This window comes from Pteropus alecto, unplaced genomic scaffold (assembly GCF_000325575.1).
Source record: "Pteropus alecto unplaced genomic scaffold, ASM32557v1 scaffold7, whole genome shotgun sequence".
NCBI lineage: Eukaryota > Metazoa > Chordata > Mammalia > Chiroptera > Pteropodidae > Pteropus > Pteropus alecto.
Genome location: NW_006494614.1, coordinates 23530883 through 23551611, shown reverse-complemented (window position 1 = coordinate 23551611; position 20729 = coordinate 23530883).

Sequence of the window (20729 nt, the reverse complement as noted above, 5' to 3'; positions counted from 1 at the left end):
ACTTCTTTCTCTCATAAACAATTTCAAAAAATGCAATTTAAAAGACAAAGATTGACTAATTATTGGCTAGATTGCCAGACAGTTAAAATATCTAAAAGGTGGCTATTATGATAGATAGGTAGGTAGATAGATTAGATAGATGATAGATAGATGATAGATAGATAAAATAACAAGTGTCAGTGAGGGTATGGAGAAAAGAGAACTCTTGTACATTGTTGGTGAGAATGTAAATTGGTGCAGCCATTATGGAAAACAATGTAGCAGTTCCTTAAAAAGCTAAAAATACAACTACCATATGCTCTAGGAATCCCTCTTCTAGGTATATACCCAAAGGGAATTAAATCAGTACCTTGAAGAAATATCTATACTACCATGTTCTTTGCAGCATTATTAATAACAGCCAAACTCAAGAAACAAACTAAGTATCTATCAATGGATGAATAAATAAATTGTGAGATATATATACATACACACACACACACACACACACACACACACACACATATAATGGAATATTATTCAGCCTTTAAAAAGGAGATTCTGCCAAGTGCAGAATGAAACTAGAGGACATTTTGCTAAGTGAAATAAGCCAGATATAGAAAGAAAAAATACTGCATGATCTCACTTATATGTGGAACCTAAAAAAGTCAAATACACAGAAGTAGAGAATACAACAGTGATTACCAAGGACAGGGAACTAGGGGAAGTGGAGATCTTGGTAAAAGGGTACAAAGTTGCATTTATGTGGGATGAATAAGTATAGAGATCTAACTTACAGCATGATGACTTTAGTTAATAATAATATCTTGAATACTGGAAATTTGCTGAAAGTAGATATTTCAAGTGCTTTCATCACACATACACACAAAAAACTATGTGAGGAGAAAATATGTTAATTAGCTTGGGTATAGTAATCATTTCACTATGTATATACATATCAAATCATCATGATGTATACCTTAAAAGTAAACAATTTTTTAAATATAATATAAACTAATTAATAAAATATCCTAAGAAAACAAAATAAAATTCAAAAGGTCGTAAGTCACCTCTATTTCATGCCCTATCAAGATTCAAATACTCCCAGGTAGAACACATTAATTTATCTGCAAAACAAAGTTTATGCAGATATTTTTGAACGCAGATTTTCACAATGGGAAAACTAGGGTGCTTGGAGTTAGTGGTGTAAACAAGTCAGGGACAAAAGAGGAAGAGAGCTGGAAAATAGAGATAAGGCTCTGTACTACTTAGAACACTTTGTTGCAGATAACAGAAACCAACTCAAACTAGCCAAAGCATAAAAGAAATATACTGACAGAGATAACTAAGAAATCCTTGACCCATTTCAGGCATGATAGAGTCCAGGTACAATCATCACATATCTGAAGTCGTATTTATTTCTACCCTCTGATTGTGTTTTATGTTTGCTTTGTTCCAAGAAAACTCAATCATAAGGAAGCAAAGATGATTCTCAGCAGCTCCAAGTTCAGAGAAAGAAATTCTGAGAAAAGACGTATTTATTCTCTTCCCCAGTATTCACGTTAATCTATAGCAATGATGTGTCCATCCTTGAGCCAATCATTTTGTCTGGAATCATAAGGTACACTGATTAGCCTGGAGTGTATGCTTCTTCAGTTTCAGTGAAAGTAATGAGAAGGATTTGGGGATTAGTATCTCCTAAGGGGGAAAAGACATAGATCATCCCTTCCTCTCCACCCCAACACACACAAAGAGCTCATGTATTCTACAGGTCTAAAGTACACACCATTGTATTGTTTGCCTCTAGTTTCCTTGCCTCTTTCTCCTCCTTCTCTTTCTTTCTTTCCTTTTCTTTTTCTTTTTCTTCTTCCTTCCCTCCTTCCCTTTTTCCTTCATTCCTTCCTCCTTCCTCCTTCAAAATAATGCATGTATACATTTTAAAAGTTCAATGCTACTTTAAAGCTTACAACAAAAAACACCAGTGTCCTGCCCTATCCTTTCTCACCATTATTTCTGCTACCAAAAGGTAATCATTTTAAACTATTATCTCTTTATTCTGTTGGCTTCTTCTCTCTAAATAGCAGGCTTATGATGATATATCTTCTTTCTAAGATATTATCAATTGGCACCCTACATCTTTCAATTCTCTTGTACCACCAAACAACATACAACCTTTTACTTACGCCAGTCTCACAATGTGGTTATAATTTTTTAAGTCATTGTTCATTTTTAACAAAATCGTGATACATGGTTATAGCTAACCCATATAGTGTACACGATTCTATTTCCTTTATTTTTTAACATTTACTTTTCATTTACTTTTTCCTAATGTTTATATTTGATTTCAGTTTGTTTGTTTTGGTTACTATTAGTTATTTGCTTGTTTTTATTTGCTTGCTTAGTTTTCTGTGCATCCATTAATTTATTTTTTTTTTAAATCTCCTAACAAACTCTATCTTTTATCCTTTAGAAGATACTAATCCCCAAATTCTTGTCATTACTTTCACTGAAACTGAAGAAGCATACACATCAGGCATTCCACCAGTTCATTCTGGTCTTTTTTGGAGACTTCCCTCAGGTGGCATCTTGCCCTCCTGCTCTGATTTAGACTTGTCCAGCCCTGCTATCTAGCTAAAGTCTTGGTACTTCCCTTTTCCTTCATGCTAAGAATTCCCTTTGCCCATTCCCTTTGTTAGGATCCTCTGTCCTCTGGATCCCATGTCTTTCTCTTGTATTATTTACACTCTTAGTTGGTAGAGAGCTTCCTCCAGTAGCTTCCTAAAAAAATATACAGAGATAACTTTTCGAGACCCTGCTTGTATAAAAGGCCTTTGTTCTGTTCTCACATTTAACCAACAGTTTGAGTGTGAATTAGGTGGACCCTTCAATCAGAAAGCTAACTATAGTCCTGGAAAACTTTCAAGTATTATTTGTTGATGATTTCTTCTCTTCCATTTACTTTAATTTCCTTGGTCTGTCAAATATTAAACATACCAAATTTCTTTCCTCAGTATATTATCTCTCTAAAGCCTTCTGTAACAAAGTACCATAAACTGTGTGACTTAAACAAGAGACTTGTAGTGTTTCACAGTTCTGGAAGCTAAAAGTCTATGATTAAGGTGTCACCAGGGTTGGTTCCTTCTGAGGGCTGTGAGGGAGAAGTTGTTCCATGATTCTTTCTGGTGGTTTGCTGGCAATCTTTGTTTTTGTTTTTTTTTTTTTATTATTTTGGCTTAAAGATGTATCACCTGATCTTCATATTCACATTGTGTTCTCTCTGTGTATCTATTTTTGTTCCCAAATTTCCCCTATTTATAAAGACAAAGTCATATCGGATCAGGGCCCACCTTAATGATCTTATCTTAACTTGATTAACTGCAAATACCCTATTTCCAAATAAGATCACATTCTGAGGCAGTGAGAGTCAGGATTCAGGGGAAGAGGAGACACCATTCAGCCCATAACATCCAGTACAGTGCAACATCATGATAAGAAGAGAGTATGATGACCTTGATAAGGGTGGGGGAGCAGACTAAATTTAAAATTTTCCTGTAAAAGGCAGGTGGAAACAAAAGCATCTTGTTGAGGATTCTTACTCCCTGGGCCACAGAGATAGGATACTTCACCAGGAATGAGGAGGGGAATAAACAAGAAGTAGGAAAGGTTGATGTCTAGCTCTGAATATGAGGGGATTTTATATGAATGGATGTTACCATTACATATAATTTGCCTCTTATCTCAGGCTTGACTGTTTTATTTTTTTTTTTATAGTTGACTAAATCACATTCTTCTTTCCCCAAACAGAAGCAGTTGAATTTCATCTCTCACTGAATGAAAAAAATAGAACTCAAATGTTACCTGGTCCCTTCAATGACTTTCTGACTCAAGGGCTAATAAGCAGTGTCCTCCAACAAAGGAGCTGTCAGAACCACTAAATTCCTAGTCCCAGACCTGTTTCAAAGCGGAAGTACCAATTTCACATAAGAATTGTCATCCTAAAGCAATCATTAGCTTTAAGAATTACCTTCCTTGGATAGACAGATAATAATTTATTATCATCCTGGTCCCTGTGCAGAATCAGTGAGAACAATGACCCACCTAGAACACTAGATTCTTTGTCATTTTCAACTTTGACTTCTTCCCAGTGTATTAAAGGGGCCGCATTATCTTTACCCTATATTTAAAATTTTCTTTCATCAGAATTCTGGTATTTATCCATGTGGTTCAATTCTGTATACTTCTGCTAGTGTTGTAAGTTAATAATACATACATAAAAATAAAAATAACACAAACAATGATAATAACAAATTAGTATTTTGAGATTAAATGAATTAATTTGTAGGAGAATAGCAAACATGGTTGCTTATTACTGTTGATAAGGAAGAAAATTAGTTTAAAAAGTAGCTGTACATAATACTAAGAATAGAGAATACTTATGAGCAACATTAGTCAAATTCATTTTATTTATGTGATGCCTTTTATTGCTACTCCAGATAGCTTTCTCCTTTTGTCAAGCTCACAAATCTTAATCTGTGAGCCAACTTTCTACTTCCCTGAGAAAAATGAAGCCATCAAATTTGTCTTGACTTTTCTCATTCCCTTTGACTACTAAACAGGAGTGGCATAGTGTGGTGATCTGGCTAGAAGTGAGGACTAAAAACCAAGTCTTGAAGCTGCATTTGCAAGCAAGCACATTAGTTTTATTATATCACATTGTTTTGGACCAAATAATAACAAAATTTTCTAAAGGTTATCACTTCATATTTTATATAATATTTTTTTTAAAAAGACAATTCTTCATTTTAAAGATGATGATGATAATTATTTGCGTTAATAATTCTAGAGGTTGGGGGACAGGGCTAAAACTACTTTGATCTATCATTGCCATCATCATAATATTTCTGTAGACTTACCTCCTTCTCATATTTATTTCTTCCTGCCAAAGAACTATGTCCTGCCTCTTTTTCGAAGTTGTATTCTTATCATAGCCTATCTCTATCTGGAATTTGACCCATGAATTACCCTCCTTTCATCCTTTATATATATATACTTTTAAATATATTTCTCTGGGAAATCTGTAAATAATAGTCTTTTTGAAATTTCTATAGGGGCAAATGGAGTTAGTGGAGTTGTCAGGAGGAGACTGAGAGGCTAGGGCTCCATCTAACTCCACTTCCCACAATAACAGACAAGTTTTACGTGTCTTGGATGTGAGGGTTCTAGTGCATTCTTTTTCTCTGAAAAGAAATTTTCACTGTTAGAAAGGATGCTTGAGAAATCCCTATTATATAAATATGCTTATATCTTCCATATATTCTTCCTTATTTAACAAGTTTTCTCCATCAGAAACCATCTTTTACCTTACTTTTACCTCCAAATGAGCTTTAATCATTATTGATCACTCTCCACTATTACTGTTATTACTTTTTCTTCTTTCTCCTTCACTCTCTTCCTCTTCTTTCTTTTCTCTCTTCCTCATTCTTTTTACTTCTTCCTTTTTCTTTTTCTACTTTACTTTTTTTTATCTGTCTCCTCCTACAAGACTATAAGCTCCATGATGATAGGGATTTTTATTCTATTTTGCTCCCTAGTACTACCTAATGCTTAGAACAATAAAAACTTTAAATGTACAGAAACAAAAATAATTTCTTTTAAAAGATTACAAATAATTTTATAATCCAAAGCTAATCACTTGTTAACATTTTTTTGTGTGGTCCTTTTGTTTGCAGATATATAGCATACATTCTTCTAGAATACATTCTTTTGGGGAGACAGAAATATAAATTATAATATGACACACTATTACAAATAATGCTATGGAGCAGAAGAGATCAGTAATTAATTCTGCCTGGCAGAGTTAGGGAGTATAATAAAAGCTGAACTTAAAATATGAGCAGAACCTGCCAGGTTGTTGTGGGAAATTTTAAAGAAAATCCCAAACTACCAATCACTCTACTATATAATTATTTTATTCTTATTAGAATAATATTAACAAACACATGGCCACTATTTCAAAAGAGAGTATGTCAACTATTACTACACCCATTTTTTTCCTGTGAGATGCTTGCACTAAGGAAGGAAGACTAGTACAACTAAATTATTCTGCCTAAAGTTTCATTTTCCAGGCTCTTGCTGGCTAAGCTCCCTCTATTAGTTTAAGGATTCACTTAAAACATTGCCTCCTGATAGGAATTAATGGGATTAGCTCTCTAGAAGAATGTGAATAATTTTATCAGAGCCAAAACCTTTGCTCTTTTAGCCCCTGGGAGGTGGAGGGAGAGAACCAGGACATAATTTTCAATTGCTGGAGTTGAGAGTCTGTAATTCTCTGCTTCACTGTATACACTGTATTACATGACCCAGACATAAGCAAAATCAGTTTTCTACTCCTAGACAGAAGACTAAGAAAATGGGAGTAATAGCTAAGTATGCTTTGAGCATTCAGTTAATGAAGAATAAATGGTCATTAAAACTCTTGACCAGTTCCTGATCTTGGAGACATAAAATTTTTGTGTCATTGAAATTAAATGAATCAAAATGAAACATGATCTGGACCATAGAGTGATGTCACCTCAAATATTGAGTAGATTCTAAAACAAAGATCATAATAGTAAACAGGGAAGTCCAGGTAAATTTTCTGCAGATTAGGCAAGGCATAGTAAGGAAGAATGAGAGGTTTGCTGTGGCAGATATAAAGGGTACATAAACAGAAATAAGTATTAGGAGGAGAGACAGGAAGAATAGATTGGGGCAAGATTATAAGAGGCACTGTATGCTAAATAAAGAGTATAGAATTAATGTTCTACATCACTAAAAATGTTTGTTTATTATCACTAGACAGCAAGTTGGCAATTCAAGTAGCTTCTAACAGATGGTAAGGCTCAATAGAAAAATATTGAGACTTGCTGGGGAGTATTTCCTAAGACCAATCTCACTTCCATTTCTTCCTTTACACTTTGCTGAAGTCTGGGTGCCTCAATATTTTTTCCCCACACAAATATAGACAGAAATAAGAATAAATAGCTTGTCTTAATAAAGTTAAGATAAGATTGAAAAATGTTTTTTGCAGAGTAAATATATGTAAATTAATGTTTCGAAGAAAAATTAGCTGAACTAGAAGAGAGTGAGTTGGCAAGCCATAAAATACAACGATTTTTCATAAATTAAGAATAAAATATTATAACCCCCCAAATCTGAGAATACTTATTGGTAAAGACATGTGTACTCTCTATGTTCATTGTATCATTATTCACAATAACTAAGACACAGAAACAATCTAGGTATCCTCCAGTGGATAATTTGATAAAGAAGTTGTGATACCCACATATACAATGGAATACTATTCAGCCATAAGAAATGATTAAATATTGCCATTTGCAACAACATGGATGGATCTTAAGAATATCACGCTAAGTGAATTAATTCAGAAAGTACAAGAACCATATGATCTCACTCCTATATGAAAAATGAAATAGAAGCAACAAACATAAGAAAGTCATAAACACAAAAAATAGAATGGTGATTACCAAGGTTCAAAAAGGAGGTTGGGAGGAGAATGAAGAGGGTAAAGGGGGTCAAATATATGGTGACGAAAGGAAATTAGACTCTGGGAGGTGAGTACACAATGTAATATACTGATGTTGTATTACAAAATTGTATACCTTAAACTTATATAATGTGATTAACCAATCTTATCCTAATAAATTTAATAAAGTTAAAATTTTTTTAAAAGAATAAAATACTGTAGTAAAAAAATTACTGTAATTTAGAGGTCATCAAGCTTTTTTTGTAAATGGCCATATAGCAAATATGTTAGACTTTGAAAACCATATGTTTACTTTTGCAAATATTGAACCCAGCTGGTATCACATGAAAGCAGCCATGGACAACACATAAATCCAATAAAACTTTATAGGCACTACAATTTAAATTTTATATAATTTTTACATGTTAGAAATATTACTCTTCTTTTGATTTTCTTCAACCATTTAAAAAGGTAAAAATCATTCTTAGCTCATGGGCATTTGTCATTTGACTGCTTGCAGAGTCCTTCTTTAGATGACAATAGTTAAGGCTACTTTAATAACTTTCCTTCTGCTTTACCTCAACTCTTTTCTTTTGGCCTTAAGTCTTTTTTTTCCCCCTAAAAGAGACAAATATAAATAAAAAGGTTAGAAAATATGTAATTTTTTTATTATGTATGTAGTTGCTTAGCATTGTTTGAGTCAAAAGGGACCTTACAAAAATTGAGGGAGATGGCTTTTTAACTACAAAAGGAGTAAAACCTCAATCATGATATGTTTTAGAAAATTATAATGTGGCATAAATTATATCTTTAAAAGAATTCCATAAATATATTTTTTAAAATCCTGGTGATTGTTTAGATTTCATTTCCTGTCACTACGTAGCCCTTATCACAGGAACACTCAAAGACCAGACTATAAATGAGGTCAGCTGAATATATTCTATTTTAGAGCAGCGAGAAGAGTCAGAGATGTCCCAGTTTAGTCAATCTCATTTTTGGTTTTGCAGGTCACACACCAGCCCTTCAGTTCATGAAGTTTCTCTCTATTTCTGGAATAAAAGCATCCCTTGCCTGTAGAGCACTTCAACCATGTCAACTCAGAGAGGAGAGAACTGATGGGACTAATTTCTCTGCTGCCTGTTGTAAGAAATATGGTATAAAACTGACAAGCTCAAGGATTCAAATGAAATATCCCAATTAAAGTGCAGTTGAAATGTGAGACTAGTACTGCTAACAATATACACATGTAAAAAAAAAAAAAAAAAGAGCATAAATGTGACCCATGTCACACAAGAAAGAGCATGGAGAAAGAGTTTCAAATGAGGAGTTTTCAAATTCTAAAAGAAAGTTATAGACGACAGAATGATATGAGAGATAATATAACCCTGCAATATACATAATGCACTCCACTAATGAGATTGAGCACTGCAGTATATAGGCCCATAGAACCTCTAAAAATGATAAGAGACAAATAACACCTTCTTTATATGGTTGCTTGATTCATCTAAGAACAATATTTTCATTTTCTGAACTCATCTTCAAAAGTCCTTCTATTTCAGTGTACTTCAAGTGCCAAGCGCTTCTCTTCTCTGTCTCTCTCCTTCCTTCACTCCCTCTTCCTTCTTTCTCTCTCTTTCAACTTCAGATATGCCTATCCGTCCTTTTAAGTTACCTGCAAAAATGTGAGAAGAAATGACGGAACCAGCCCAACTTAATAATGTAGATACCCGAGTATGATAAATGGCCCATAGATAAATCCAGGAAAGGCAATGGTGATGAGCAAAGCAAGACTACCTGAAAGAAGTAAATGAGCAAGGAATCCTATAAGTCTGAAGTAACAAAATGGTAGCCACAAGCTGTATTCAGTGTGCAAATATTTTGCCTTTGGCCTGAACAATATTTAAAATGCATTTGGGTTAGTTGCCAATATTAACAAATCTGGAGGTTTTACATGAAAATAAAATTTTCTGATTCACTTTGGGTTCTGTAGATCTAATCCTGGCTCCTCTAGTTGAATGATCTTGGGTAAGTTACCCTCTCTATACCAGAACTCCCTAACTTATAAAATGGGGGTAATAATATAACTCGTTTTGTAGAGCTTTTAGGAAAACTAAATGACAATGTACTGAAAGTACTTGGAACAGTACCTGGCACAGTGTAAGTACATAATGCACATTCAGTGTCAGTAGTAACAACACTTGCTGTTGTATTTGACTGAGCCTTGGAACCTTGAGGCAAGCATCAAAAAGAACACAGGAAGATTACTTAAAATTGATCAACAAGGCATATTTTTGTGAAATAGATAAACAATTGAGTTATATAGACTTCCACATGATGATTTGCTTTAAGAGAGCATTGCACATCCTCAATGACATAAAGAATCCCTTTCAAAATATCTTACAGTTTCGAAATTCTATATAAATTGAAATAATTGAGCATAAGGCAGCAGAGATTTCATCTTGAAACTAACTAAAGAAGCATACTTCAAAATATGGCAGTCTTATTCAAGTGAGTTCTTAATAAAAGAAAGCATCTGAAGCAACACTACAGAGGCAAAATGTCCTTAACCTACAGGTTTAGAAGGATAGAACCTCTAAAAGTTTCATAAAAATTTTAATGAACTGACTTATAATGATATCTTTTTAAAAACAAATTTCAAAATAATATGCTACAGCAAATTAGTGTTACTTTTAGTTATATTATCTAAAATTTTAAAGGAAATAATACATATTTATATGTTTATATAGGTATTTATATTTTACATGTAAGAAAGCAAAATGGCAAAATGATATGTAAAAATCAAGTATAAGTATGTTATATACACATATATTAACAAAATCCAGGAGAACTTTTGGATTGCTGAAAATTCAGCATACTAGATAACAATTAAATGATTAATAACCTTAATACATAATGAGTACTTATAAATCAATAATAAAAAATCAAACACCATAAAATAAAAAAATGATTTAAGTATACAATCATTTTCTAAAAGAATACAAGAAGCAAAAACATTTTAACCTCACTAGCAAGCAAGTAAATGCACATTATATCACTAATGAAATTACATTATTGGAAGAAATTTGGAAAATTTAACAAGGGCTTTAGGAAAGGGGACTCTCATCCATTGTTGGTATCAATTTCTATAAATTATGGAGTATATAAATAGTTGTCAAAGGTCTCAAAAATGTGCCTATTCTTAGATCCAAATTTTCAAAGTTAGCAATTTGCCCAAAGAAATCACCAAATAGAACAAAATAAGATATTAAATCTCATGGCCTTTGGCTTGGGCAGTCCTAGCAAGCAGCTCTCATCTAGAGAGGAAGACACTAAGCTGATTCCCATGGCTGCGTAAGTGACAATTCCCTTCACTGACTCTATTACCTTTATCTTCTGGTGGCATGCCTTAAAACCTATTAAATTGGGCTAGATCACCATCAGAACTCAAACATCTTCTTCCCAACCCTTGATTATCTTCAGCTCTTTCCTGAATAGCACGCAGAAGATCGAGAGGACAACAGATGTGACTTACTACCAAGCCCATGATTGAAAGAGAAGTCAGAAGCCAGTAATGAAACACAGAAGTCATTGTTTAACTTGACCACATAGCAACTTTAGATGTATATATCACACAGAAAATTCATAAACTATATAAGACAAATGAAGAGATGGAAAAAATATAATTGCCACATATATGTAAAAGACCAAATATTCTTAATATCCAAAAAGCTTTTGAAGATCAATATAAAAAAGATCAAACCTTCAATAAATATATGAACAAAAGACATTCGTTGACTGGGCAAATAAAAATAAATATAAGTTTTAAAGCATATCAAAAGAAATCAACCTTAATCATAGTGAAACAATGCAAATTAAAACTGTGAGACACCATTTTTCACCTCTCAGAGTAGCAAAGGCCAAGCTTAATAATCTTTTGTGTCAATAGTAGTGTGTTGATACAGAACCTATCACACATAATTGATGGCTATACAAGTTGATACACTATCTAGGAAGGTCAAGTCAAAAAGGTTTATTACTATTTAATATGAACATATGCTTTGATCCAGCAATTCCACCTCTAGGAATTGATTAACAAATATACTCCCTACATGTACAGAAAGATGAAAAGATGAAATCATTCATTGCAACACTTTCTAGTAGCAAAAGACTGGAAACAATCTAAATATTCATTAGCATGTTAGTATTTAATAGACTGTTTAAATAAACTCTCTCTATATATATACACAATGATATGAAGTAATTAAAAATAAAAGGTATATATGCGTGTATATATATACTGACATAGAATGATCTCCATGATTTATTAATATTTTTTTTAAAAGAGGTGCAGAGGAATGTACACATTTTGCTTCCACTTGTTTATGGAAAGCACATGTGCTTTTTGTTGCACAGACTATCTCTAGAAGGATTTACAGGAGGCATTTGCTACTTATAGCAAGAGCTAAGTTTTACAGGTGGGCCTGGCATTGTTCTAAATGGTTTACTTATATTATTTAATCATTAAAACAATATTATATGTCAGTACAATTATTATTCCGTTTTCAGATGAGGACACATAGAGGTTAAGTAATCTGCCTAAGGTCACACGGCTAGCAATTGCAATTTGTAATTTGAACCCAGACAATCTGTCTCCAGAACCAGGTTTGCTTCCAGATAAGAAAACCTGGGGGTCAAGGTTGGAAGAAATATTTACAATATTTACTTTATTGTTTGTCTTTTACCATGTGCATGTACTGTTTTTTCAAAACATAAAAAATAAAATTATTCAAAAATATCTCACAAATTCTAAAGCATATCTGGAAAAACAGGTGGAAAAAAGTCCAAAATTCTTATAATGTCTGCTGAAGGAGAACTGGCCCTACCAAATGGTAATGCCTGCTACAAACATAGAAAAATTTAAACAGTGAAGAATTGACAAAAGAATTCACAGAAAGATCATTGTAACAACAAAAAAAAAAATACTGCTTAGAAGAATCCTAGCAAAATAAGAACTTAATATATTATTTTTTAAAATATAAAAAAGTGGGAGGATTATTCAATTAATACCATTTGGAAGAATATTCATTTAAGATGTTATCTGATATTCTATGCTAAATATATTGCAAGTGAATTGAAGAAATAAATGTAAAAGCATAAAAAAAGAGGGTATATATATGTGTATATATGTATGTATATATGTATGCATGTATTTCTGGGTAAATATTGCCCTGTCCTATATAGCACAGTTTTTCAGGAAGCCAGAGGCCAAAGTAACTATAACTAATTAATATCCACTCCCAAATTTTAAAAAAGAATTTTGAACTTGTGAAGGTACCACTAGGTGTGTACTACTACCAAAAAGAAATTGAAATTATAATAACATTCACGGTATCTCATTTGAAATTTTCATTTGTTTGCATTATTTAAAATAATTTTGTAACCAGGTTAAACCTAAAGATGCTTCTGTTTAAAAGTTAATATCTATATTCTGAGTTAAATCAGCTTTCTTGCCAAATTGTTGGCCCAAAGTGCTAGTGCTGCTGAAGTCAACTAAATGCTAGACAAGGAAAGATAATGTCAGCTTTGGTAGCAGAGGTTATAGCTCTGAAGCTTTTGTAAATTCTTGCCAAATCCAAGATCTATTTCAGTTTTAAGACATCTGTTAATCTGCAAATGGCCTCTCTCTCCCTTCCTTCCTCATCTTTTTCAGAGTCATCATTCCTGATATCATTGCTTTATGCTGCCTATTGCTTTCATTTGGCGCCTTACTCCATAATGAAATAGGTAATAGGTAGGTAGGTAGGTAGGTAGGTAGGTAGGTAGATAGATAGATAGATAGATAGATAGATAGATAGATAGATAGATGATAGATAGATGATAGATAGATAGATGATAGATAGATAGATAGACAGACAGACAGACAGATGTATAGGTAGACAGATATGAATAGAGATACGTATAGATAGATAAAACATTTTCTATTCCAAAATTCACAGGCAGCAACGAGAGGGGTAATCATCTTTACTCTAAAATCTACCATGATCATTTTCTACGAGAAAGAGAGAAAGAGACTGACTCTGTGAATGATTAAATTGTTAAACCCCATCAACTAGAGCTGAGGGACATTTATTGGTGGATGAACGCATAAGCAGTAGGGGTAGAGAAGAGGAGGGCATTAAGTGCCAAATTTCAGCTTCAATAATAACTATTGCTGCCAATTGGCATGACTTCAAATATCCCCTCACCACACAGATGGCATGCAAGTTGTATCAGTGGAAAATATGACACTTCTTAAAATGCATACAATGAATTAGATATTATGGAGTTGAACCTAAAATTTAAATTGGTTTTATATTACACATATAACTACTAATAAAACTCTACAGAATATAGATTATTATTATTATTGTAACTACTTAGCCAATACATTTTAAAAATTTTAGCTCAAGTTCTTGAAATATACTATGAATATGACAATATATTTTTATAGATCAAATTTGCTAATATCATCTAAATAAGAATTCAAAGAGAAATAGCCATGTTGAATTTATTTTATTCTGTGTATCATAAAAAATCAAAGAAAATGGAAAAATAGAAATTATGGAAGGCGTAGGTGTTTTAATTATTAAACTAATGCACAGATACACATCCTATTAAAAGTTACCTAATTATTTTTTTTCTCTTGGGTTCTTTAAAAGATTATGATCTAAGTATATTCTTGTTGCTATAGGTTACGTACCTTTTTAAAAATCAGCACATTGTATCAGGCTTTTTCATCTGTTTTATGAATATAAAATATTCATAAAAATGTTTTTGTTCATCATATATGCCCACAGCAATGCCTCGATAAGAAGTAGATACTATCGAGAGTTTAATCTTACCAAATGATAAGGGTGTCGCAGAATAGTCAATTTCAGAAGCACCAATGAGTTATGACAACAATTGAGTCTTCATCACTGGGGGCTTCTTATTTGTATACAATTGTTATATTTGAAATACCTGCCATTTGCAGAATCACTTACAAGTAGTCATACTCTATCAATGCAAAATAATAAAAGATGGTGTTCACTCATGATATGCCAAAATATACTTGGTCCAAGTAACAAGGGTCAAATTTCACCCTGGAAAGTCATAAGCTGCAGGGTCCATAGTATTTCAAGATTCATCAAAGCTAATTACCGATCTCAATTTCACATTATAACAAAAGGGAAGTTTTATCACTCTATAATTTTCATCATGTTGATGTCTAGGTAAAAAGAACAAAAGGAGCTAAAAAAATCCAGGTGGCCAGGGTTAAAGATCAGCATGTAAAAAGTCATTTCTCATTTAAAATTTACTCATTTATTTACATGTAAGATCCAAAACGTCTAAAAAGTTGTAGGAAAAATAGCCTCCCTATCCTTCAATTTCCTTTGCCAAATATTTCTTTTCATAAATATTTCTATGACTAAGCAAACAAATATGCAATCTCTTTTTTTTTAAATGAGGCTTACTATATGAATCATTCTACACCTTGTTTTTTTCACTTAATCCTTTTCAAAGATCATTTTATGTCAGTACATAAGGAAAATTTCCTTTATTCATTGCATAGTAGTCAATGATATAAATATCCAAAAGATTGTTAGAATTCCCTATTGATAAACATATAGATTGCTTTCCACCTTGTATCATAAACAAAAAAGCAATATATACATATAAAATACTTCTAGCCTAGGACTCTGCTTAGATCCTTAACCCTATAAGTGTTTAATATATTGGCTGAAATATTAGCAGAGACATATTGTCATACTCGAAACCATTTCATCTGGTGATTTTACCCTTTTCAATTCTTTCCAACTCTAATTGCCAAGGATAACAGTAGGCTCTCTGTGAACATTAATTAAGAATGATGTGGCATATTAAATTTCATTAAAATTCTAAATGGCATTACCAATTATCAGAATATTGCTTCATTGGAGGTTCTGTTTGACCTCAATTAGTGAACTCAACTTGGCTTTCTTTATATTTCCTTGGGGGAAAAAGGGGAAGGGAGTAAACCACATTAATTTTGGAATTGTGACACCAGTTCCAACAGACCTTCCCCATTTCAGAATTCCTGTAGCATCAGTATCAGGTGGATTATCATTTAACTCTTCTACATCACAGCATAATTCAGAGACCTTTGCAAGCTATGATGGTTCAACTATGGTTCACTTAGGCAGCAAAATATTTTACTGGAAGGATATCGGAAGCATATAAAACTGTCTAAATAAAGGACAAGGCTTGGAAAACAGACAGAAATGAATGCAACTCCAAAAGGGTCAGGAAGCAGAACAACATCTGAACAAGATGCCACCTCAGCTAATCCAGAGAACATGTCTACAAGACACTGTGGCCACTGTGCCCTCGAAGACTCCCACAGAAGCCACCAATGAATCCACATCATTCTTCAGCAGTGTTTTCAAATCTTTTTTTACTCGTGTTTCACATTAAAGAATATATATTTATATAGTATTCTAGTACTCCCATACACATATAATTAAACCAATTTCATTAAAACAAGACTCTTTCAAAGTGCAATGCATTCTAATATCATATAGTCTCTTCTATCTCATTTTTTAAAATTCTGGTTGCAACCCACTAAATTGATCTCAAGACCCACTAATAGGTCAGTACTTGCAGTTTTAAAAATGCTGCTTTAGAAATATTGATTTAGATAACAGTGTTTAGCTGTTGATAAGTAAAGTGAACAAGCTCGTGGAGGAGGTAAAAAGTTTAAAAAAATAAATCATTCTGCGTTTGGAAGGAGACAGGGTAGAAAAAATGGGAAATGAAGCTTGTACATACATCCTTTATCAGCAAATGAAACCAGCATGACCCTAATTTAATACTATATCAAAGATGAACCCACACATATCACCACTTAGCACTGCAGCAGTACAAATCATGACTTTTCTGAGAAGGAAGGAATTGCATAAGGGAGGGAGGAAGGAAGGGCAATGTTTCAAGTGCTATTTTTACATGTAACCCAGAAGCTCAGGTTCAATGTAACTGCTCTGAAAATTCTCATTTATTTCAGAGGCAATACTTGCTTTCTTCCTGCCCTTTTCAGCTTCACTTTACAAACCCCTCCACCATTACTTAGGCTGGAGTCTGGTTGTCTGACATGAACTGTCAATGTACTAAGAGTCATAATATTAAAAAGAGTAATATTGTACGATCCAGCTGCTTCCATACACATTTATCTAGATCTTAGACTAAATTCTGGCCACATTGTATGCCAAGAAATAAATCTAAACTCAACAGTGAAGTTATGTGTTGAGACCCACAACATGCCTAACCTTAGCCTCAAATTTCATGCCTGTGGTTAGATGACATTTTCCTCTGTCTCTCCCTCTTGTTCTTATCAAGTGGCAACTACTTCTCTTCTGGGAACTTTCAGCCTCCCTGCAGGGTTTCAGCCTTGGCATTTATCCCCTGTACAGTTCTAAAGTCAGTAGAGAAATAGAAATATTTCATTTCCTTGAGTATGCTTCCACTCTCGAATTACTCTCAGGAAATGTCAATGCCAGAAGAAATATCTTGGAGGCTGTGACTGAATTAAAATAGTGCAGATGACTGACCTGTCTTAATGAAATTATCCAGGACACCCGCATTGGCTGGTGAGTCCTCTTAGCTCAAGAAAAGCACTTCCTCACTGGCTTTCCTGTTCAGAGGATAAGCCAAATTATCCTGCCTGTCTGGGTGCCCTTAACAATCTAGGAAAGGCCAGCTGGAATCTCCAAGCTAATTACCATGCTCTGTGTGGCAGGTGTTACTCACTATGATTTTTTTTTTTTTTTTTTTTTACAGTTTTGGAGCAAAACCCTGCATTCTACTCCTATTTTTAGTCACATTTGTAATAATGGAATGAAAAATAAGTGACTTCTTGAACTCCTGTTACATGTCAGTCAGGGAAAGCAAATATAGCTCACTCTGACAGTTACTAAGTTAGAGCTAAAGAATTTCTCAGCAGTTCAGGGGTGTGAATTTGCACAGTCTTTAAGCTGGTGTTTCCTGGGTGCTCTGTCTCTGAAGAAAAAATGTGAAACAGTGTGGAAGAATATTTGGCATTCACAGGTGACAATCAGATTCTTGTAAGTCTAATTATAGCACAAATGATAATCAGCAAAGGGCTGGATTCCTAAATGGAATGTGTGGTTAGGCTGTGTCATCACCATGAGACTCCCTCTCATTTTACCTCAGCCTGAACCCCATAAACTTCAACCCCACAATGAAAGCTGAAGGGACAGTATGCTACAAAATGCAAAATATATCAGACTTTGGGATCGCAAAGACAGCATGAGATGCAGAAAACATGTGTTTCCCTAAAAAAAAAAAAAAAGTAAAAAAATGTTCATTGCATCTAAATGTTAGTTTTGATTCTTTTTTAGATCCATAAATAAAATGTTAAACCTATTGTTTCCTGATTTGATTTTGTTTTTCTATTAGTCTTTCATTTTGTCAACATAATATGATTTCACTAAATATCAGGTCTCCCACTTTAGCAAATTATTTTCAATAATTCAATAGGAAGCACTTTAAAATAATTAATAGTTCATAATAAAGGCTTTCATTTCATATTAGGGAATATCTATTTTGTAAAGTTGATTTCAAGTTATTTCTATTGTACTGGCTTAATGCTCAATGTTCAAGAGTATATAAGATGTGATACTTGTATGACTTTTGTCCATTAATATGTAATGTCAAAATTTGTCCCATGTTATAAAAATTCAGTTTCATTTTTAACTTCTCATCTGTATTTATCACTATCTTTAATGCCCAACGAGTTAAATACAGAATTTTCTAAATTTAAAGACTTTCAGATGCAAAGGTAAGTTTTTTTGTAGTTTTTCCCCTCTAAAAATGATCAGAACTAATCCTGTGCTTTACATCCTTGTTTACCTCAGTCCAAGACTTCCAGATTATCTTTCATCACCTGCAATCATCATACACAGCTTTATAGATTCCCTAATCATATCCAATCTCTTATCCCTCCAAGACCTTCTAAGCTGTGGCCCTAGGACTTGTGCAACTTGTAGCTTATTATCAGCAAAATACCCTTCATCCCCAAACTCATAACTGAGCATTTGCTTCATTTTTTGCTGAAACTTAAATATGGTACTACCCTGAGAACTATATCTGTAACTTTTTTTTTCTCCAGTGCTACACACACATCAGAATCTGGAGGTAAAGTAGGTCTCCTTGCTCTTCGTTGACAGTTTCAAATTTCCTGCCTCTTTTCTCATAAATTTCAGCTTCTTTGAAGCACATGTCACCTGTTGGAGTCATCCACTGACCCTCTAGTCAACCTTCTTCCAGGTGTTAGCACTATGTTCATGACTTTCCTTTTCACTATTCCTATCGTGATTCTTTCTTATTTCAATATCCACATAGCTGTTCCACTCCATACCCTGACCTCTCAATTTCTTTAACCTTTCTCCTCCAAACGGTCCACTTAGCCACACACTCCTATGGTCAGACTTTAACGCTGTCAACATCAGCAGCAGTTCCTAACTGTTCATCTCAAGAATCTACCTCTCTGGTCACCATCATTAATCTTTCCAGGCAACTTCCTTTGTTCCTCTCGCACCATCCACTTTTTCACTGCCCATCTTCCCACTCACCTGCCTCACTTATCTAGCTTAGATTCCATGATCATTTTAATCCCTCTCTTGCATTCAACCTTAACTCCTTTGACCCACTTCTTTATCACGTATGTTGGCAAAATTCGAACTTGATTAAACTCAATTCTCTCTTTACTCCAGGATTTTTCTGGAACTGTAGACTTTGACTTACAAAACACACACAAATGTGCAGACTGGTATCACTTTTTATTTATTCCTCCAAACCTTAAGTGTGCCCTCAGGCATGCCTCACAATCCTATTATAGTCCTGTAAACAATTTACTCCTTCGCTCTGAGATTCAATTTCACATCTTCTTTTCCCTCAAAACTCCAACTATTTTTTCACCTCCTTGATCTCAACTGAACTTAATCAGATTTTTTATTTTCTTGGCAAATAAAGCAATCAAAAGAAAAAATATAAAAACACAAATTGAAATGAGCAAGATGAGGGAAAACTATATGGTACTGGGTTGGGATTTGAGGTATTGGTATGAAGTCATTATTTTTAAAAGATACACACACACATATGCATGCATGCATACATACATACATACATATATACATATATATATACATCCTGGCTTTGTGTTCTAACAGGGCATTGAGATTGACATGTAAGTAGCAATGTGCATATTCAGTACCCCATTAACAGAAACATGGGCTCCTTGGAGAAATAGCCACTTCTAGGTGTGGAGTAGGAAAGAATATCTTGTGTGCCAGAAAGTAAGGAGTCAGACTGAAGGTACTAATACAGGTTTGATCTAGGACATTTTGATTATCCAAAATAATAATGGCATTGAAAAGTATTATGCATTTAATTGAAATAAATATCTAGGAGACCATGCTGAATAAAAATATAAATAAAGAGATGAGAGGGTAAATATAAGATTGACAACTTAAAAGTAGAGGAATGATAGAGTTATAAAATCACTATTTGTGACCATCATATCAATAATTATTTCAAATAAGGATCATCCATGGATGTTAATGACATTTAAGGAAAGTCTGTTAATTAAAAAGATATTTACATGATCTCCAAGTAGCTCCTCAAATATTACTTGTTGATTACAAAGGAAGATAAAATTTCCTTTAAAGTGGAGAACTCTTGCAGACTAACTCTAGCAGGTTAACTAAGTGATTTTATTAATTTGCTAGGGTTGCTATAACAGGATACCACAAACTGGGTGGCTTGAAAAAACAATAATTTATTCTCTCACAGGAGGCTGGACATCCAAGATCAAAGCGCCAATAGGATTGGTTTCTAGTAAGGTCTCCTCCTTGATTTGCAGACAACCACCTTCTTGCTATGTCTTCAAATGGCCTTTGTTCATGTACTCTTGGTGTCTCTTCCTCTTTTTATAAGAACTTTACTCCTATAAAATCAGTGCCAAACTCTTCTGACTTCATTTAACATTAATTACCTTCTTAAAGGCTCTATCTTCAAATACAGTCACACTGGGTGCTAAGACTTTGAGATATGAATTTAGGAAGGGACACAATTCAATCTGTAATAGTGGTCAAATTTAACATCACCAATAATGGGACAAATTGATCACATATGACTCTTGATGTGATGCACC